The sequence below is a fragment of the Lactuca virosa genome, chromosome 3, assembly GCF_052849685.1.
Source record: "Lactuca virosa cultivar CGN04683 chromosome 3, Lactuca_virosa_CGN04683_v6, whole genome shotgun sequence".
Classification (NCBI taxonomy): Eukaryota; Viridiplantae; Streptophyta; class Magnoliopsida; order Asterales; family Asteraceae; genus Lactuca; species Lactuca virosa.
Window position 1 is genome coordinate 352,407,619 of NC_136428.1, and position 23,549 is coordinate 352,431,167.

Here is a 23,549-nt window from a genome sequence, read left to right on the forward strand (position 1 = left end):
CAAGCTTCCCTAGCCTTCAAACACCCTCATATGTATCTTTGACCATGTGTTTACGGCCGTAAACTCCCTTGGCCGTAAACACATGGCCGTAAACACCAAACTATTGCCTTAAACACCCTTTAGATGAATCACATGTGATTCCAACACTTGGTCAAAGTGTTTCCTAGTCCCGTGAGGTGTTTCCTTGCATTTGGTTGCTTCCAAGCACTATATTTATGTCAATATATGCCAATGTATGTCATTTACGACTTGTTGTGTCTCGGGACTTCATTCGTGGAACTTCTCATCGTTACGCGCATATTCGTTGAATCACCCACATCAGGTGAGTTCATACCCCGTAAGGAATCTTTTAACGGTTTTAAATGCTTTTAAGGGGGGGAATACAAGTTGAACACAATGATAATTGTGTAAATGTTTACTATATACATCTTTCAAAAGATTGTTTATGTCTTTTATAAGTGATCAAAACATTTCAAAAACTCCTTTAAAGTTATGTTACTTTATAGTTTCACAAAACTCTGTTTTTGAAGTACAAGCATAACTTAGTAGATAAAAGAGTCTCTTCAATAACAGTTCAAGTAAAACACTAGTACACTATAATAGGTATAGTTTAGAAAGACACTACTCACTACTTCTAGTACAATGAAGCATACAATGAGTCAGAACACATTATTATGAGAAACAATACACACTATACACTATACAAGAGGATATACTATGAACTAGTACAGAAAGAACATCACTACACTATGACTTACTCTAAAAACACTGTTATACGATAAATTAATGTGACACAGTATTTAAGGATACAACAATACAATGTTGTATCATATTGTAACCAGAGTCTCCTGGAGGGAGAGCGGGCATCTTGTGTATAGATCTATACGGGACAGATACTCCCACACCCTGACTGCTAGCTACAGTCCCAGCCGATAAGGCCAAGGGGTGACAAAATGTCACCTCACTACATATGACACCGGAGGGTCATCATTTATTCAGCCGTCGATCAACATGGTTACATACGAGTTCACATTTAAACCTTTAATTAACCGACTAAGGATTAAAGGCAAAAAGACTCCCCGAGGTGTATTCTACATTTAATGGTACCTGGACTCTGTATTTTATTACTTTATAACTAGCAGTGTCACTGCTGAGGAAAGACATTATTTTCCCTATTACATATATTTTGTGATCTTCTCACATAATCATTAATGTATAAACTATATTTAGTTAATGATAGTCTCACTCGGGAAAATACACACTCATACAAGAAACAAACATACATAACATTTGATGCCTTGGTAGAAGGCTACGTTTAGTAGGAAGCACCATAATGCTAACCTTATGATTCCTTAATGTATACATCAAAGGATACATATATATCAATAGGATTCGACAGGTAATAGGATGTGTGCTCTCCGCTTCATTTCCTGTTCCTTGTTTGGTTGTGGGCTTGGAACAGATTTACCCAGTCTATTATCTATTCGACCTAGCTGCTTTTCAGGCAGCGGTAACAGCCGCAACGACAGCCGCCCTAACCTAAATCCGCGCAAGTGGTATCGGTGGATTTGGTGGCGGTGCTCTCCTAAACAACCACGGAGATACCCACGAACACCCAAGGGAACGTTCGTATAAAGACTTCATGAAATGCAAACCCAATTCCTTCGACGAAAATGGTGGAGTCATCGCTCTGATGCAATGGTTTGAGAAAACAGATTCGGTCTTCGAAATCTGTTCATGCCCAGAAGGGAGCAAAGTCAAGTTTGCTGCCTGCAGCTTCTTCGGAAGAGCCCTAACTGTTGGATTAATGTCTAAGTCCATAACTATATTTGGTATGTAGTTGACCCGACCCGGCATGGTCCATTTGGGTTGCACTTCACCGACACAATTTATATGGATAGTCTTTTGAGAATAGTATATTTATGATTTATATTAATATATTATAAGTTCTAATATATTAATATGGAATCATATTATTTAATTAGTATTGATCAAGAATTAATTTAGAATTAATTAAGTGAACAAAAAGAACTAATTAAATATGGACTCTTATATATATGGAATGGACCAAGTTCATTTAGGTTGGGCTAAGCTTTCATGGATGGTCCATGGAGCTTTTAACCCATGGATCCTATGTAAATGAAAGGTCATGGGTATTAGGGTTTACATGGATGTAACCCTAATCCTCCATAATATATAAAGGGGTCCTTGGCTCACAAAATTGGTACAAGTGTGTGAAAATAAGAGTGGGTCGGTTTTAGTGTGCATACATATTCTCTCAAGTTCTTCCAAGGTGTTTTGGTGATTTGTGATTCCATTTGAGGCTTCCACACTATTGGGGCTAAGCTCTTAAAGCTTGAAGACATCAAACTACATCAAAAGGTATGTCATCTAACTAGAACTTTGTAGTATAGGTGCTTCATAATATGCTAGTTAGGATGAAACCTTGGAATAGTTAATATTTGCATGTATAATAGAGAAAACATAGATCCAAGGTTTATAGGGTTGCATGTACACCATAGGAGTGTTAGAATGCTCAAAACCCAACAGTAAACACCTCAACACTCTCCATAGAGTTGATCTTTCTTATCATTGTGTAGAGAAAAAGTCCCTCATGCTTCCCTAGCCTTCAAACACCCTCATATGCATCTTTGACCATGATTTTACGACTGTAAACTCCCTTGGCCGTAAACACATGGCCGTAAACACCAAACTATTGCCTTAAACACCCTTTAGATGAATCACATGTGATTCCAACACTTGGTCAAAGTGTTTCCTAGTCCCGTGAGGTGTTTCCTTGCATTTGGTTGCTTCCAAGCACTATATTTATGTCAATATATGCCAATGTATGTCATTTACGACTTGTTGTGTCTCGGGACTTCATTCGTGGAACTTCTCATCGTTACACGCATATTCGTTGAATCACCCACATCAGGTGAGTTCATACCCCGTAAGGAATCTTTTAACGGTTTTAAATGCTTTTAAGAGGGGGAATACAAGTTGAACATAATGATAATTGTGTAAATGTTTACTATATACATCTTTCAAAAGATTGTTTATGTCTTTTATAAGTGATCAAAACATTTCAAAAACTCCTTTAAAGTTATGTTACTTTATAGTTTCACAAAACTCTGTTGTTGAAGTACAAGCATAACTTAGTAGATAAAAGAGTCTTTTCAATAACAGTTCAAGTAAAACACTAGTAAACTATAATAGGTATAGTTTAGAAAGACACTACTCACTACTTCTAGTACAATGAAGCATACAATGAGTCAGAACACACTATTATGAGAAACAATACACACTATACACTATACAAGAGGATATACTATGAACTAGTACAGAAAGAACATCACTACACTATGACTTACTCTAAAAACACTGTTATACGATAAATTAATGTGACACAGTATTTAAGGATACAACAATACAGTGTTGTATCATATTGTAACCAGAGTCTCCTGGAGGGAGAGCGGGCATCTTGTGTATAGATCTATACGGGACAGATACTCCCACACCCTGACTGCTAGCTACAGTCCCAGCCGATAAGGCCAAGGGGTGACAAAATGTCACCTCACTACATATGACACCGGAGGGTCATCATTTATTCAGCCGTCGATCAACATGGTTACATACGAGTTCACATTTAAACCTTTAATTAACCGACTAAGGATTAAAGGCAAAAAGACTCCCCGAGGTGTATTCTACATTTAATGGTACCTGGACTCTGTATTTTATTACTTTATAACTAGCAGTGTCACTGCTGAGGAAAGACATTATTTTCCCTATTACATTTATTTTGTGATCTTCTCACATAATCATTAATGTATAAACTATATTTAGTTAATGATAGTCTCACTCGGGAAAATACACACTCATACAAGAAACAAACATACATAACATTTGATGCATTGGTAGAAGGCTACGTTTAGTAGGAAGGACCATAATGCTAACCTTATGATTCCTTAATGTATACATCAAAGGATACATATATATCAATAGGATTTGACAGGTAATAGGATGTGTGCTCTCCGCTTCATTTCTTGTTCCTTGTTTGGTTGTGGGCTTGGAACAGATTTACCCAGTCTATTATCTATTCGACCTAGCTACTTTTCAGGCAGCGGTAACAGCCGCAACGACAGCCGCCCTAACCTAAATCCGCGCAAGTGGTATCGGTGGATTTGGTGGCGGTGCTCGCCTAAACAACCACGAAGATACCCACGAACACCCAAGGGAACGTTCGTATAAAGATTTCATGAAATGCAAACCCAATTCCTTCGACGAAAATGGTGGAGTCATCGCTCTGATGCAATGGTTTGAGAAAACAGATTCGGTCTTCGAAATCTGTTCATGCCCAGAAGGGAGCAAAGTCAAGTTTGCTGCCTGCAGCTTCTCCGGAAAAGCCCTAACTGTTGGATTAATGTCTAAGTCCATAACTATATTTGTTATGTACTTGACCCGACCCGGCATGGTCCATTTGGGTTGCACTTCACCGACACAATTTATATGGATAGTCTTTTGAGAATAGTATATTTATGATTTATATTAATATATTATAAGTTCTAATATATTAATATGGAATCATATTATTTAATTAGTATCGATCAAGAATTAATTTATAATTAATTAAGTGATCAAAAAGAACTAATTAAATATGGACTCTTATATATATGGAATGGGCCAAGTTCATTTAGGTTGGGCTAAGCTTTCATGGATGGTCCATGGAGCTTTTAACCCATGGATCCTATGTAAATGAAAGGTCATGGGTATTAGGGTTTACATGGATGTAACCCTAATCCTCCATAATATATAAAGGGGTCCTTGGCTCACAAAATTGGGACAAGTGTGTGAAAATAAGAGCGGGCCGATTTTAGTGTGCATACATATTCTCTCAAGTTCATCCAAGGTGTTTTGGTGATTTGTGATTCCATTTGAGGCTTCCACACTATTGGGGCTAAGCTCTTAAAGCTTGAAGACATCAAGCTACATCAAAAGGTATGTCATCTAACTAGAACTTTGTAGTATAGGTGCTTCATAATATGCTAGTTAGGATGAAACCTTGGAATATTTAATATTTGCATGTATAATAGAGAAAACATAGATCCAAGGTTTATAGGGTTCCATGTACACCGTAGTAGTGTTAGAATGCTCAAAACCCAACAGTTGTATCAGAGCCATGGGTTGTTTTCTGTTATATTGATGCAAATGTTTTATTTTCAAGTTGAAAAAAAAGGAAAAAAACATGACGTTTGTCAAATTTTAAGATAATTACTTGTTTTTGTGAAAAACTAATTATTTGTAAAATTTGAATCATTTGCTATATGAGTTGAATTAGGTCAAATTTAGTAAAAGATAAAATGATATGATTATTTTATTAGTTATAAATGTTTGAACTAAAGAGTTTTTTGAAACCTCCATAAGTTATGGATATGAAAAGGTTTTTAAAAAAATTGATTCAAAGTTTTTTATGGAGTTACAAAACTTGGTCTTAATGTTTTAAAGAATTCCATAACTTGTTCTTAAGTTATGGAACATGAAAAGTTTCATCATAAAACAAGTATTTAACTCCATAAGTTATGGAATCCAAAAGTTTTTAAGAGTTACAAAACTTGCCCTCAAGTTTTGGAATTTGAAAAAAGTTTTTTATGATAAAAAAAAGAATTGAATTCTAAAACTCTTGGGTTCATAACTTAAACAATTAATTAAATGGTTTTAATTTTGAATTTAATAATTGGAATTATGATGTTTTTATTGAATAATTCAATTAAATCTTATAGACTTTATTAATAGATAATTAAAGTGTTTAATTAAAGGAGAATTAATAATCCCATAATGACATGGTTTAAATTTAATTAAATTAAGAATATAGTTTAATTAATAGATTAAACCACCAAGTATTTTAAATGTCTAAAATACACCCTTATACTATTATAATATTAAAAGTTTAATATATTATATGTAGAAGAGTAGTAGGCCTCATTCACGAAGCCGGTCTATAAGGGGTGTATAAGGTTACTGCCTATAAAATGGCAGTTTAATGGGTGTCCACTCTCACCCACCGCTTCCTTGACTGGTGGAGGGTCGTTAGCCGAACAGGTAGGACAAGGACTATAATTATCCCTTCATTATAAGTATAATGATAAATACTAAGTAACTAAACACTTATAAATTCCCAATCTTAGTTACTTAGGAAAATATGAATAAGGTGCTAATCCATGAAATTACGCTTTGCACTTTGTTTAAGCTGTTAGTGGAGCGTGTGTGGTTAACCGGCACACTAACCTGGACTTAACAAGGTAGGCAAAGGGTAACTTAATGTTTATCATAGTATCGTTGGAGCGTGTGTGGTTAACCGACACATCGATTGAGGGGTAAATATTAAGGGTACCAAGTATATTTGCATGGTTACTTCACACCTTGTTTTGTGATCCTCGGCATCCCAGTCACAAAACCTGAAGGGCACACTCGAGATTAAAACATGCCATTGAAAAGTTCAATGAATCTCAAAAGAATCTAGGAGTTTCAAAACCAATTAAAACCTAATAATACATTTCGTTTATCTTGGTGGAAATTGGTGAATCGTCATTCACCTACCTTCAAATTTTATAGCTTGGATTACGGCATCCCTCTTCCAAGTTATAAAATAGTTTGTTGGGTCCTAGCCTTAATATATCATATTGGGTGTTATATTAAGGACTTAAATCAACTTTACGTGAATTTCTCCCATTGTTGATGTTTGGTTTAGACAACAATGATCTTCCCAAACCAAGCTTTCCTAATGAATATGACTTCCCGAGTTTGGCTCATGGAAGTCATACTTCTCTTCCTCCACCTCCTCCAATTATTCTCCCCAACCCACAAGTTCAAGGTCACTCAAGCCCTAATGGCAAGCAAGGTCTATGTGTGATCACATCTTAGAGATGAAGTCACATATTGACAAGCCGGGAGAGTTGGGTGTCAAAGTCTTGAGAAAGTTGGATGTTCAATCACTTTCTAAGTCACATAGTGAGTTCCTTTGGGACTACTATGAAACAGACTATGACATGAACCTTAATCATCATATCTATTTGCTTGGTGCTGCTGAATCAGCAATGATTTGAAACGATAGTAAAGCAAATTTGATCAGAAGATCAACTTCCCAAAAACTTTATGGACAGTGACAATGGTGGCACTGGAAATCCAGAAAAAGCATTCTCTTCCCAATGGAAAGGGATTGGCCATAGTCAACCCGGTTGACCAAATGGTAAAGAGAAAGGTTAAGTCTGAGATAGTCCCATTACCAAAGGGTCCATATGTTTATTTTGCCAAAGGAAGGGGCGTTGATTGCAAAGCTGCCAAATTTGCCTAAGGATGTTAAAGTCAATAAGTTTGACTCTACATCAGGTAGAGCCTATTATCTAACTCTGTTAAGTTCTATTCTGAGATCCTAATTTCATGATGTGACTGGGTCACATGTTGATGTTTTAAGAATCAAAGAATAGAGAGAAATCTTAAAGGAAGTATATGTTGATTCTGATCGCGAAGGTGGATTTCGATCGCATCAGAATTTTGAGCAGTTGCTTAAGAAGTTATGATATATTGCTAAGGAATAGATAACAACAATTTTCCATGTGGATTGTAAGGATAAGTTTTTCCGCAAAGTTTTAAAATAAAAGAAAAATCGTTTAATTTTATTTATTTGAAGTATCCTTACAATGGCATTTGTGGAAAATTGTTGCTTATATGATTCCACTGACAGCAATATTGGAAAATGGATTTGATTCTTTCATTTGTGGTAGTGTCTAAATTTACCAAATCAGGAAAGTTCCTCATCACCCAAGTTTCAATTGGACCGAAACTTGGAATCATGCAAGTTGAATAGTATGATGAATGAGAACTTTCAAGCATTGGAAAATCAAGACTAATTACTTGTTCACATGGATGTGTGAGTCAAGTGAAGGACTAAATGGATCGAGTACACATTCTTGTGTACTGGTCATGTCTACCACAAAGCTCGTTAAGACTATTTGATTTACTAAAGTTTAGTAAATATGGTTATACTTAAAAGTTTAAGTATAATTCTGAAACATTGGAAAAGTCTCAATGTATGGCAGAACGAATGGGAAGAATCAAATTAGACAGAAAGATAAAAGTTTCTGAAATCTGAAAAGATGGGAGAGTACTTTAGTATCATGTTTGTGATCATCTTAATGATTTAGAAATCATATCACAATTAGTCCTCTAAAGGTCATCTTAGTGCATTATTATGACTAAGAAGAGGAGTCATGAATTGTTGAAATGGTTAGATCAGGAAGATGAGTCATACTTCGTTCCAAAACAATTCTTAGAGTCATACTCCAAGATTGTAACTTGAGTGACATATCTTAAAGAAAGGTTTAAAGCACTTGTCAAATGTAAGAGTAAAAGTGTCCTACTCTTGTACATTTGAAATTGGTAAGTTGTGATGTTTTGGATAAAACAAAGACCAACTAAGGCCAATTGTGTGAAGTGTTTGTCTTGATAGAGAATCCGCACTATCTCTTGAATATTTGGCAAGATAGTCTTATATGTGAAGAGGATAGTGGGAGTCTTAAAGATCCTAAAAAGAATTTCAAGAACTAATCAAGAATAAAACCTGAGGTTCTTCACTAGCACACGACTTGAGGTTTATAACCTATCGTGTTGACATATTCTGTGCCCATTCCAGTTAAAGTTAGCTTTGCATAGGAGTTCTGAAAGTTCTCAATTGGTTGCATAACAACTTAGAAGCAATGGTAGGCCCTGTACTGCCAGGTGGCAAGAAGTTAAGATTGCATAAGTTCAGTCCATATGAGTTTGGATTTGTCATTATCCTTGTCTTGTGACTATGGTTTTGACGATTCACATGGATAAGAACACATACACCATAAAATCTAAGGGTCATCAGGCTTCTCTCCGATTCCTGAAAATGATGGTGAGGAAACACTTCCACCAAGTAGATTTGAAGCAGATGGCAAAAGGTCTAAACAATTGAGACTATGATTACGGCATCCCTTTTCATGGTGAGGAAACACACCATGCTTGCTATCTAAGGAAAGGTGTATGATTTTGATAAAGTTTTATCAAAGCATCTCGTATCAGAAATCTGAACTTTGGTAAGAAAGTCAATAAGTATTGATTTCTAGAAGTCTAGCTGATTTCTGAGTACGTGTCAAAGCTAGTGGGAGCATAAGTGTTATGCTAATAATCATCATGTTAGTGGGAGCATGATAATTATTGTTAGTGTTGCAAGTTAGCAATGTTAATTATAGAAAACAAAAGTTTCAATTCGTGAGGCTGCAGGGATTGAAAAAGTTGTTTTGCTATAATTAAGGGAGAGGATATACTTCATTTCAGTTCTAAAGGCTTAGATTGAGACCTTAATCATCCTTAGCCAAGAATATATATATGAATTTCATGTTGGATTGGTTCAACTTAAGGAAATTCTATATATTGCGTTCTCAAAATTCGATTATGATTACGGCATCCCTCTTCATAGTCAAATTTTGAAAACATGGCAAATAAAAATATTGTAGCAAAAGACTGGTCTAGAATCATGTCTTTATGTGAGACATCATGAATCGTGTACCATTTGCTTTGGGTACATGATCGATTGCATGTGCTATAATATTTGTCATTTCTAAATTTTTCCAAATGCCCAGAGGCATTAAGAAGGGAAAAGGTCTAGAATTGGATATGACTAAAATGATTAAGCAATTGTCGAGGACAATCTGAGGTTTACCAAAGATTGGTTGCTCAGGGACAGTTGGAAGTATAGTGCTAATTTTGGAAGGACCATATTGACATATTCTGAAAAGAGGCATCTCTTATTCAGAAGTGATAGTCAAAATGAGAATATGGAGTTGTCTCTATATGTGGAAGTTATCTGTGTAAGATTAGAAAACTTAATGCAAGAAGCATGTCCAAAGCAATGTACTTTGAATATGAGACTTAGTTTCCATGGAGTTGATCTCCATTGGAATACCATATAATGACTGTTGACAAGTCTTTGTGACTTTGTACATATTCATTACAGGAGGGTCAGTGCATATATGTTTAAAATCTAAACAGATTTCGATAAATGATAGGAATTTGAAATTCTCACATTTTTCGATAAGGATTTGGGAGTGTGAAATTAGAATCATTGAAATTATGTTCAATTGGTTTATTTCACAAAGTAAGGATCATAGACAAACATAGAGTGCATACTTGGTGTATAGCAAAGCTATTGTTTAAGAAAAACATAGTGTACATGCTTGGACCATGAGACAACTAGTGTTTTTAATTCAAGTATAAAGTTGATAAAACCGAAACAATGAATAATGAGTAATCAGTATGGTGATAAATAAAAGTGTTTATTTATATTCATAGGGTTTGATACCATATTTGATTCATTTATTCTTGTGTTTCACTTTGCATGTTTTGACTTCCAGAATAACTAAGTCGCTCTTCCTGAATGATTAAGTTATTCAAACCATCCACAGTCGGTCATATGTTGGAAGTAGATATGAATCAAGACTGTCATGGGTTGGTTTGTAGAGGTCCAAGTTAGTGGACAAAGTGGTGCTACAACACTCATGAGTGCTCATAAGTTCTGAGTATTGGATTCAACCCGTGCTCATTTGAATCACTTCATGGATTTTATCATGAGTGATCATGAGACGATAATATCTTATATTCTAAAAACCTAGAGATATGAGTTGTTACTATGAGTTGGTTATACATTGATTGCACGAAAACGCATTGGTAACTCGATGTTATAAAACGTGCCTTTGTGCATGATTCAACAAGTATTAGAACAAGCCACATGAGTCGAAGTTTATCCATTCCTTTTACCTTCGGGATAAAAGGGATATCTGTGGGCCCCTCGATGATTTGGCGATGACACATGTAAGTGCTTGGCCAAGCCAGGACTGATTTGATTTGTTCAATCAATCATTCATCATAAATTGAAAATCAGGAAACAACAAATGGACAGAGAGAATGATTATAATCCATGTCTCAGTCCATATGATATCTAGAATGGAGGAATATATGATCCCTTATCTAATGGACAAGTCATTGACAAGGTCAGAGTTCGACAACGGCTTTAAGAGCCACGATTGCCAGTTAGGTTTTGAAGTCATACTCAATAATAGTTTTAGACTTATCCAAGTGGGAGACTGTTGGATTAATGTCTAAGTCCATAACTATATTTGTTATGTACTTGACCCGACCCGGCATGGTCCATTTGGGTTGCACTTCACCGGCACAATTTATATGGATAGTCTTTTGAGAATAGTATATTTATGATTTATATTAATATATTATAAGTTCTAATATATTAATATGGAATCATATTATTTAATTAGTATTGATCAAGAATTAATTTAGAATAAATTAAGTGATAAAAAAGAACTAATTAAATAGGGACTCTTATATATATGGAATGGGCCAAGTTCATTTAGGTTGGGCTAAGCTTTCATGGATGGTCCATGGAGCTTTTAACCCATGGATCCTATGTAAATGAAAGGTCATGGGTATTAGGGTTTACATGGATGTAACCATAATCCTCCATAATATATAAAGGGGTCCTTGGCTCACAAAATTGGGACAAGTGTGTGAAAATAAGAGTGGGCCGATTTTAGTGTGCATACATATTCTCTCAAGTTCTTCCAAGGTGTTTTGGTGATTTGTGATTCCACTTGAGGCTTCCACACTATTGGGGCTAAGCTCTTAAAGCTTGAAGACATCAAGCTACATCAAAAGGTATGTCATCTAACTAGAACTTTGTAGTATAGGTGCTTCATAATATGCTAGTTAGGATGAAACCTTGGAATCTTTAATATTTGCATGTATAATAGAGAAAACATAGATCCAAGGTTTATAGGGTTGCATGTACACCATAGGAGTGTTAGAATGCTCAAAACCCAACAATAAACACTTTCCAAATCAGAACGTTGGGTATACAAAACTAGAAACTTACTAGTTAAGGGTTTAATCCATTTTATTAAACCATGATAAACTTAAAGGACCTGAGGTGATTAACTCTATAATACTTTAGTTTATACATCATGGTTATATATCATTGGTACCTAATAGGTAGTTAGATGTGTGCTTTCCGCCTTACTTCCTGTTCCTTGTTTGGTTGTGGGCTTAGGGCAGATTCACCCAATTAACTCTCTATCCACTATTAGATCATATATAGCCAGTATAAACTAAGTGATTATAGGAGTAATCATTGTGGTCACCTTTCTATTATAAGAAATAAGGGTTTTCTTAAGGAATCTTTTCATTAAAAATGAAGGAACCATTACAATTAACTCCATGAGTAACAAGTGAACACGCCATGGTTATATACAACAAGGATCTAACAACCAATGGGATGTGTGCCATCCGCCTCATTCCCTGTTCCTTGTTTGGTTGTGGGCTTAGGACAGATACACACAATCGATTGTTTGTTTACTCTGAGTTTTATTTAACTTGTATCCATTTAGTACTCATAGAAAGGATTGTAGAGTCATTTTTACTTATCTTTCATCAAAGCAGGAAATATAGGATTTTCTGGAGGAACAGACGAACTTTTCTAAACAAAACTTACAACTTTCTACAACATACTAAGCTTTCTACAACATACTTACATCACTAAAATCTTATGAACTCACCAGCTTAATTGCTGATCAACTCTTTCAAAATAACTTGTATTCTGAGGAAACTAGTAGACAGGTACTCGCTCTGGGAATTCAGAAGATGGAGCAGTGTAGCTTCAAGTCTTATTTTGTTATTTGCTTATGTACTCTATGTTTTGTGAACACATACTTTATAAACACTTTCTTTCTAATGAAATGGTTGTTTATTACTTTGATTACTATGATGAATGTCTTGTGATACTAAACATGACATCCTCCACTCCAGAACGTTTCCGCCGTTTCAGTTTTGGGGTGTGACATATTTGGGGGCTGGTGCCTCCATTTCAGGGGAATGTGCTAGCTTTAAACCCCACTACCTTCAATAGTGCCAAGCGATTGGTACATCGGCTCATCGATCATGGAGTCCGCACACCAACAACAACCCATGCTGTCCCAGAACCAGCCAAAACAGCCGACAACAAGCGGAAGTTTTGGGACAAGAAGAAGAGCAACGCGGCGCAGTACTCTGCCAAGAAGCAGCAGATCGTGGTTGTTCATGCCGCGACAGCACCTGCTGCCACTGTGCTGGCGAAATAGTATGTTGGGAGCTTGCCAAAGTGCAACAAGTGCAGCTTCCACCATAACGGACCCTGCCTGGAAATGCAGTGTACAAACTGCAACAGGAAGGGGCACACTGCCCGTTTCTACAAAGCTCCGGCTAGGCCAATCACCCAGGTCCCTGGCGTTGGAGTGAGCCAGGATTTCTACGGATGTGGCGAGGTTGGTCACTACAAGAGGAACTGCCCGAAGGCAGGGAAAATTGGTGGAGTGGGAAGGGTTTTGGCGATAGGCCATGAGGAAGCGGTAGAGACCCTACAGTGGTCACTGGTACGTTTCTCCTCGATAACTCTTATGCATGCATTCTATTTGATAGTGGTGTAACATCCGGATTCCCAGGTATTTTATTTTAAGTATTTATCCTGAGTTTTAGGGAGGGACCTGGCGAGTAGGCGCTCAGACTCGCTGAGTAGGATCGCACATTTCTTATCTGATTTAATGAAGGACTCGACGAGTCGAGGCATAGACTCGTCGAGTAGCAGCGCATGTGATGACTGGATTAATGAACGGACTCGACGAGTCGGGAAGGGTGGACTCGACGAGTCCGCACTGTTAAGTGAAACCCTAAATCCCCGGGCCTGTGCCCTATTTAAAGGCCTTTATGGCCTCCATTTGCGGCCAATGCACCCCAGAGAAACCCTAGAGAGAGCAGTAGGAGAGTTGAGAGCAAGAAGAGGCTAATACATCACTTTTTGGTGTAGTTTTGCTAGAAGGAAGGAGGAAACACCCATCTAGAGCGGGAAGGGAGCTTGGATCTGTGCTAATCATCTTGAGAGTTCATCTCTGGAGGTATAATCCTTTCTATTTCACGTTGATTTGATAGATTTCATGATTTTTGGGTTTTTACCTCCATTCTATGTAGGATCTAGTGAGTATGAAGTCCCCTTTGTGTTATTGACATCAGATCTGGACCATGAGAGGTCCATAGAGTCACTATCCCTCAGCTTTATGTAAGCAAATGAGAGATTGGGGACTAGGTTGCCATTTTTAGAGTTATTTCTCCATTTATGACTTGATGTGGGTTTCATGCATGTAAAGGTTGCACCTTTACGTGACATTTGAGCACTTGAAGGGTAGATCTGATAGTTAGGGAAGCAGATATGACCTTAGGAGGTCATTTGAGGATGAACATGGAGGCAACTCACCGAGTCCATAAGTGGACTCGACGAGTCGAGTCGGGGTTGCCCTGCAATTCGTGATAGGTGTAACCCGTCGAGTGGAAGGATAACTCGATGAGCCAAGAGAGGCTGAAAGGATTCAGAGGACCGGCATGGACTCGCCGAGTCGCCCTTGTGCACTCGACGAGTCGGGTCAAAGTTGACCGTTGACTTTCGTTGACTTTAGGGTTCTGGTCAAGACTAATTCAGGAGAGTCAGGGAAGGGTAGAATGGCCTTCTACCCAATCTGTAGAGATGAGATCATGAGAGAATATTGATCAGCGATGTTATTTGAATAATAGGAGGAGGCTAAGTCGGGACGTTGAGCACGAGAATTTATCCGACTTCATTGAGGTGAGTCTTCTCACTATATTGTACCTGGAAGGGTACTTATGTGTGACCGGAAGGTCTTGTATGCTATGAGATGTATGTGCTATATGCGGTTATGTGATATGTATATGCTATGTATGTTATGTATGGTAAGGACCAGAAGGTCAAAATGATATGGACCGGAAGGTCAAGATGACATGGACGGGAAGGTCAGGAGGTTACGGACCGGAAGGTCGATATGGGTAGGACCAAAGGGTCTACCAGGGTTCAGGACGGAAGTCCCCTGAGACATATGGATCGGAAGATCCTACGGAGTTATGGCCTGGAAAGGCGTATGTGTGGTATGTGGTATTTTGGGGAACTCACTAAGCATTTATGCTTACAGTTGTTGTGTTATGTGTTTCAGGTACTAGCGAGGATCGCGGGAAGGCGCCGGCATGATCCGTACACACTTATAGAGTTTATGTTATTGAGATTCTGGGGCATGTTTGTTATGACACAGTGAATACATTATGTTTTGTGATTATCATGTGATTGAAAGTGTAATTTAAAAATGAAAAATTGTTTTGAAAATTTACGTTGTTACAAGTGGAGCGGAGAGGAGTTTCATGAACAAAAAATTTGCACACTTACTTAAACAAAAAACATGAGCATTGAAAGAACCGTTCACCGTAGAAATGGCTAACGGAAAGACTGAGAGCACTAGCTATATATACATAGGATGTACCCTAACTTTAGATAGCCATTCATTTTCAATCGACCTCATGCTTGTCTCAATTAAAAGTTTCGACGTCATTATCAAATGGATTGGTTGAGTCTTCATCGTGCTGACATCATGTGTTTTGTGAAAGACGTTCGTCTTAATCTATCGTCTAACGAAACCCTAGTTATCTATGGAGACAAACCGGTCACGAACCATAGAATCATCTCAAGTATACAAGCCCATAAATACTTACGAAAGGAATATCATGCGTTCCTTGCTCATGTAGTTGATGTGAGCCTAGAGGCGAAAGACATAAAGAACATCCCAGAAGTACACGACGTTCCTGACATCCTTCCCGAAGAACTACCAGGATTACCGCCACAACGTGAAGTCGGGTTCAGAATCGACTTAGTTCCAGGAGCTACCCCAGTAGCCAAATCGCCTTATCGACTAGCACCAATTGAGATGCAGTAGTTATCTGGTCAACTGAACGAACTACTCAGCAAAGGGTTTATTAGACCAAGCTTCTCACCATGGGGAGCACCGGTCTTGTTCGTAAATAAGAAAGACGGATCGTTCCGTATGTGCATCGACTAGCGAGAACTAAATAAACTGACCGTCAAGAACCGATACCCTCTACCGCGTATAGACGAATTGTTAGACCAACTGCAAGAGGCAAACAACTTTTCCAATATTGATCTGAGATTCAGGAATCACCAGCTACGATTTTTAGAGGAAGATGTTCCCAAAACAGCCTTCCGAACTCGTTATGGTCACTACGAGTTTGTAGTGATGCCTTTCGGATTAACCAATGCACCCGCAGTGTTCATGGACTTAATGAACCGGGTGTGCCGTCCTTACTTGGATCAGTTCATTATTGTATTCATTGATGCCATACTTATCTACTCTCGTTGTAAGGAGGAACATAGTCAACACTTACGACGGATCTTAGAAACCCTACGAGCAGAGAAGCTTTATGTGAAGTTCTCTAAATGCGAATTTTGGATTCGAATAGTCGAATTCTTGGGTCACGTGGTTAGCGAAGAGGGAAATCATGTGGACCCTTCCAAAATAAAGGCCATTGAGAACTGGTCAGCTCTAAAGACGCGTACAAAAATTCGTCAATTTCTAGGCCTCGCTGGCTACTATCGCAGGTTTATTCAGAACTTCTCTAGGATCGCAAAACCGCTTACTAGACTGACCCGGAAAGGTGTAACCTTTGACTGGGAAGTGAAACAGGAGAAGACGTTCCAAACGCTGAAGTGATCCCTATGCATCGCACCGATATTATCCCTTCCAGAAGGGATAGAAGACTTCGTGGTTTACTACGATGAATCCAACCAAGAGCTTGGCTGTGTTCTTATGCAACGAGGAAAGGTCATCGCCTATTCCTCAAGGCCGCTTAAGATGCACAAAGTCAACTACACCACACATGATCTTGAGCTAGGAGCAGTGATATTTTCTCTGAAGATCTGGAGACACTACCTATATGGTACGAAAAGCACTATCTTTACATACCACAAAAGCCTTCAACATATATTCGACCAGAAGGAGCTCAACATGAGACAACGACGGTGGGTCGAGCTACTCAATGACTACAAATGCGAAATTCGTTATCATTCCGGTAAAGCCAACGTAGTAGCTGACGCCCTAAGTCGGAAAGAATACTCTGGTCGTAGAGTCAAATCATTTACTATGATTATCCATTCACATCTGTCCACACAAATTAAAGAGGCTCAGCTAGAAGCCTTGAAGCCTGAAAATGTGGCGGGTGAATCCCTTAGAGGGATGGATAAGAACTTAGAAGTCAAGGGTGGCGGAGCCTTGTACCTCATGGATCAGATCTGGACACTGAAGCTCGGTGGTTTCAGAGACGTGGTCATGACCGAAGCACACAATACTCGATATTCCGTCCACCTAGGTTCAGATAAGATGTATCTGGATCTCAAAAAGTTATACTGGTGGCCTAACATGAAAGCAGAGATTGGTACCTTCGTAAGTAAGTGTCTTACTTGCACCAAGGTTAATGTCGAATACCAGAAACCCTCAGGTTTACTATAACAATCGAAAATACATGAATGGAAGTGGGGGCGGATCACAATGGACTTCATAACCAAGCTGCCCTAGACAATGGGTGGTCTCGATACCAATTGCGTGATTGTAGACAGGTTAACCAAGTCCGCACACTTCCTGCCTATCAAAGAAACTTACAAGATGGAGAAACTAACAAGAACCTACATTAGGGAGATTGTACGACTGAATGGTGTTCCCATATCTATTATCTATGATAGAGATAGTAGATTCACTTCAAGATTGTGGCAGTCGCTACAAAGTTCCCTAGGAACTAGGCTGGACATGAGTACAACCTACCATCCGCAAACCGACGGACAAAGTGAGAGGACTATTCAAACTCTAGAAGATATGTTGCCAGCCTGTGTGATAGACTTTGGAAATGCATGGGATATTCATTTACCCCTTGTCAAGTTCTCCAACAATAACAGTTATCACACAAGCATAAATGCAGCTCCATTTGAAGCCCTCTATGGCCGAAAGTGCAGATCCCCTCTATGTTGGGCTGAAGTGGGTGATACGCAACTAGCTAAAGGACGAGTTCCTGACAGCACTCTCACAGGCCCAGAAATCATTCGGGAAACGACAGAGAAGATTGTTCAGATTCGTGAACGATTGAAAGCCTCTAGAGACCAACAGAAAACCTATGCTGACAAGAGACGAAAACCTTTGGAATTCCAGGTTGGTGACTGTGTTCTATTGAAGGTCTCACCCTGGAAGGGCTTGATATGCTTCGGAAAGCGTGGGAAGCTAAATCCAAGGTACATAGGGCATTTTGAGATTATCGCTAGGTTCGGCCCTGTAGCTTACAAACTCAAACTACCCCAAGAACTTAGTAACGTACACCCTACTTTCCACGTTTCGAACCTGAAAAAGTGTCTATCCAATGAGACTCTTGTTATCCCACTCGATGAAATCGAGATTAATGAGATTCTCAACTTCGTGGAAGAACCAGCAGAGATCATGGACCGTGAGGTCAAGCAAACGAAGCAAAGCCGTATCCAGATAGTGAAGTTTCGCTGGAATGCAAAGCGGGGACCTGAATTCACTTGGAAGCGCGAGGATCAAATGAAACTGAAACATCCTCATCTTTTCCCTTAGTTTATCTGTATTTGTTTAAACTCTAATTTCGGGCGAAATTCCCTTTAACGGGGGGATGATGTGACAACCCGAAATTTCTATCTTGTAAAGTCAATCAATTCAATCAAAAGTCAGACTTGTTTCTGTTATCTTTTAGCCTTGTTAAGGGTGTGTTTGAGAGTTCTAAGCCTAGTACACTCAAGGATTGGGTGTTAGGAAGTGTTAGCTTGAGTTCATTGAGTTGCAATCGAGCCAGAAACACCATCAAAAAAAGGAGTTCACGGCCACATCTAGCTTCACGGCCGTGAACCCATCTTTGGGCCGTGAACATCCTTCATATATATAGAGTTGACTCATTTTTTCTTCACTTTTTCAACTCTAGCCGTGAACACATTCCTTTCTCTCTCAACTATCTTCAACCATGAACACTCTAAAGGCTTCCAAAAAGTAAGTATCTCATCCATCATCTTATTGTCCATTAGATACACTTGATTTCCACCCATGAAACAAACACCTCTTTGCATGAATCTTCAAGAGTTCACGACCTTGAACCCTTCATACGGCTGTGAACCCTTCTGAGATGCAAGTTTGTCCGTGAACCCTCCATCCATAGCCGTAAACCCTTCATAAGATCAAGCTTGGGCCGTGAACACATCATGTGTTCTATGGCCGTGAACCCTTCTAAGGCCGTGAATACTCCTTGTGTGGCCGTGAATACCCTTCAATCTATAATATGTTATTCTAACACTCCATTGAGAGTGTTTCCTAGTTCCTAAGGTTGTTTCCCTTACATGTTAGTTGTTATATACACTAATTTATACATATATGTGTCATTATATGCTTAATAGGATCTGTTTGTGCTCGAGACTTCACTAGGCATACTTAGCATCCTATATTGATCTTTCATTCGAATCACTCACTACAGGTGAGTTCATACCCCTACAAATATAGTTTTAAATGCTTTTTAAATGCTTTTTTTTGGGGGGGGGGGGAATACAAGTAGAACACAATGATATTGTGTTAACCATTTGCATGTGAAAACAACATCCAAAAGGATTTCTTAAACTCAAAACTTGTTTTTCTAGTTATATATGTGATTATGTGTTGTAAACTTCATGAACTTAAAGATCTACTAAAAGATGATGCTATTGGTATAACATAACACTCATTTCAACTTATCTTACAAGAAAAATGTTTTAAAATACATACAAGTTACTTAATGCTAAGAAAAACTTCATAAAAGGGGCTAAACGTGACAAAATGACAAAAAAATGATTTATTTATGTAACTCACGGTTAGTAGGGGTTCAAAAAGGAATTTTTTTTGCTAAATATGGTTAATTTCGACATTTGACACCTTACAAGGACTAAAAATGTAAAAAATTTCATAAATAGACCTTATTTGGGCTTCTCACGACTTTGGGCCATGTCGGGTCGTGTCAAGTACATACCAAATATAGTTATGGACTTAGACATTAATCCAACACTTTTAAGGTCGTGAAAATGGGGATGTCACATTGACCCCAACTTACTTTACTATACTATAATACGACTAGGTACACTGCCTATAGGTGCAATAGTAGATAAGTAGTTAGGATATAAATTTAAAACTAGATAGGTATAGTCTGTACGCCCCGTGTACTCGGTCATCTACCCCGTAAGCTGGTCAATGTGAGGATTCGCGTACGCTAAGCGTACTTCTGGGTTACGCCCCGCGTACTCGCATACGTCAGCCCATATTGAGTTGACTCGGTTGGGTTGACTCAGCTGGGTTCACTCAGTTGGTTTAGTGGGTTTGACCAGTTGAGCTTGACCAGTTGACTTTGAGTTTGACTAAGTTTGACCAGGTTTGGCTTTGAGGGCATTTTGGGTCTTTTGGTGTCACTACTAGCATTTTTAGCTAGGAAATTTTGTTCTCATGTAAACATCAACTATTGCAATACTTGTAAATATCATACTCTATGCTCAATCAAATCATCCATTTGAATCAAAACTCCTGAGTGAAGTTCAAAACCTAATACAATACATCTCATATACTTAACTATGGGTCTAAAACCCTAAAAATCTCGGTTCAAATTTATTATGGACTAGGATCCTCTTATTGGGCCTAATGGGCCAATAAACTTTCAAGTTGGGTATGTTGGGCCAAGGAACCCTATTTGGGCTCTAATTGGACTCACATTCATTAAGCTAAAGTATTTTGGGCCATGTTGGGCCTAAAATGACTCACTTTATTTTTATAGGCCTTAATGGGCCATAGATGTTTTCTTGAACCTAAATGGGCCTAAAACCTATTATGTTCGCACTTTTGGGCCGTAAACCCCTAAGAGGGCCCAATGGGCAGAAAACTTCCACCTTGGACCTTGTAGTTTCAAGTATATTCAATTCTATCCCTACATGTCTTCTCACCCTATCTCATTCTCGGCCCAATATAAAAAAATAAAAAAATAAAATAACAAGATGACAAACTAAGTGCCACCTAATCTTTGTATGGTGGACTTCCATGCTTAAACACAACAAATATCAAGACAATCACGTACACCCATGCAACATCATTTCAACATTTCTCTCCTTCTTCTCTCTTCTTCTCAACTCTTGGGCAAAGAGTGTCTCACCACAATCATCTTCTTTCATTTCAACTCCACCAAAAAACTCTCTAGAACATAAAAAATGCACTCATCTTATCTCCAAAACCTCGAGTGTGTCTTGTGAAAGATCAAGAACTCTTCATCAAAGCTCATCACTCTTGGTAAGTTCTTGTTTAACTCTATGGTTTAACTTCAAGTTTACACTAAAAATTTCTTCTTAACCCACATCATTTCATGATCCATGCTCTTAGAACTTCATAGATCTCGAAAATCTCCTCAAGGAAACATCTAGGGCCGAGATCTTCTCATTTCCTCACCAAAAACTGAAAGCTTCAAAGCAATGTAAGTTCATACCCCCTATTTTCGATTTTTACTTTGTTTTGGGGGAGAATACAAGTTGATTTCTGAAGATCTATGTGTGTATGCATGATTTCGTGTGTTTTTCTAGTTATATATGTGATTATGTGTTGTAAACTTCATGAACTTAAAGATCGACTAAAAGATGATGCTATTGGTATAACATAACACTCATTTCAACTTACCTTACAAGAAAAACGTTTTAAAATACATACAAGTTACTTAATGCTAAGAAAAACTTCATAAAAGGGGCTAAACGTGACAAAATGACAAAAAAATGAGTTATTTATGTGACTCACGGTTAGTAGGGGTTCAAAAAGGATTTTTTTTTCTAAATATGGTTAATTTCAACATTTGAGACCTTATAAGGACTAAAAATGTAAAACATTTCATAAATGGGCCTTATTTGGGCTTCTCACGACTTTGGGCCAAAATTTGTAACTTTTTGGACTTTTGTGGGCTTAAATGTCATTTTCAACAAAGTTGTGCCAAAAATGCAAATTTTTTATATAAGAGATTAAAGATGTGAAATTATTAAAATTTTGGCCAAAAAGATGATATTATCTATAATGGGCCGAAAATGCACATTTTTATAAAAATCAAGCCAAAAATGATATTTTTGACAAATGTGAGTTAAAAATGTTATTTTTACAAAAACTAGCATTAAATGCAAGTTTTGTGCTAAAAAGGGGCCTAAAATGTAATTCTTACCAAAATGGGTCCTAATTGTAAATTTTTGGCTTAATGGGCCAAGAATGTCATTTTTACAAAAGGTGGGCCTTTTATGTCCTGAATACTCTTTAATTTTGCTAAATTGAACTAAAACAAACAGTAAAATAACAAACGGGTTAATTTTGCTAGTCTCATGTTATTGGGCCTTAGTGGCCCGTTTATATGCTTGATCGGTCCTGAATACTCTTTATATGTTTATTGGGCCTTATTGACCCACTAACATGCTCGACGGACCTTGGATTCTCCTTGCGTGCTATTTAGGCCTGTAAATAACACACATGTGAAATGGGCCTTAGTTGTCCTTTTACATATATTTTGGGCCCATGTTATATAATCTTATTCCTTTCGAGCCTTGAAATGACTTACATGTTTAGTGAGCTTTAGTTGTTCACTTACATGATTCATTGGGCGTGGAGTGTTCTTTGTATGTTTCTCTTTGCATAAATTTCGATTAAGGATCTAGTGAGACGTGTCGGTTGACACTTATTGAGTGTATGCTCGTAGCCTGTAGTTATAACCAGAGTCTCTTCGAGGGAGAGTGGGGATTTGTGTATAGATCTATACGGGGATGACACCCCACACCTGAGTTGTTCGCTATAGTTAGACTAAACCAGTCTAGGGTGACGAAAACCTTATTCTATTCCGTCGGCGTCCAACAACGTCATGACAGTCGAAATTGTCATTATCTAGTATGGTTATAGCGACTCACATAGAGGAATTAACATTATAAATTTACAGGAGACCATTCTCTTTTCTAATTGGATTACTCGGGAACATACTCACGCCGGTACTCAACCTCGGGGGTTAGTATACCAATATTCTCTTTTACAGACAACATAGGGTTGTCTGGGGGCATTCTCTTTACATTCTCTTTACATTCTCTTTTCATTCTCTTCATTCTCTTTGCTGCATTCTAGTAAACATTAATACACATGGATTAATACAAGATCGGACACAAAACATACTATACTGTTTTCAGAAAATATAGGATTTTCTGGTGGTTACAAAAAATTTTAAAAATCTTTTTCACAAACATGCTTATGAACTCACCAACATCTTTATGTTGACCTTTTTAAATTAACTTGTATTCTCAGGAAACCGTTGAGCAGGTTGGGCGGAACGAACTAATGGATCTTTTGAAATATTTTGTTTCATCATACTTGAACTATTTTGGCATCTAATATTCAACTACAATACTCAGTGTAAACTATGAATATTGTTATATTACATTTGTGATGATGATAATGTTATGTTTCAATTATATACTCTGCGATGATACTACAAAGATGAGGTCACACACAAGCCCCCGG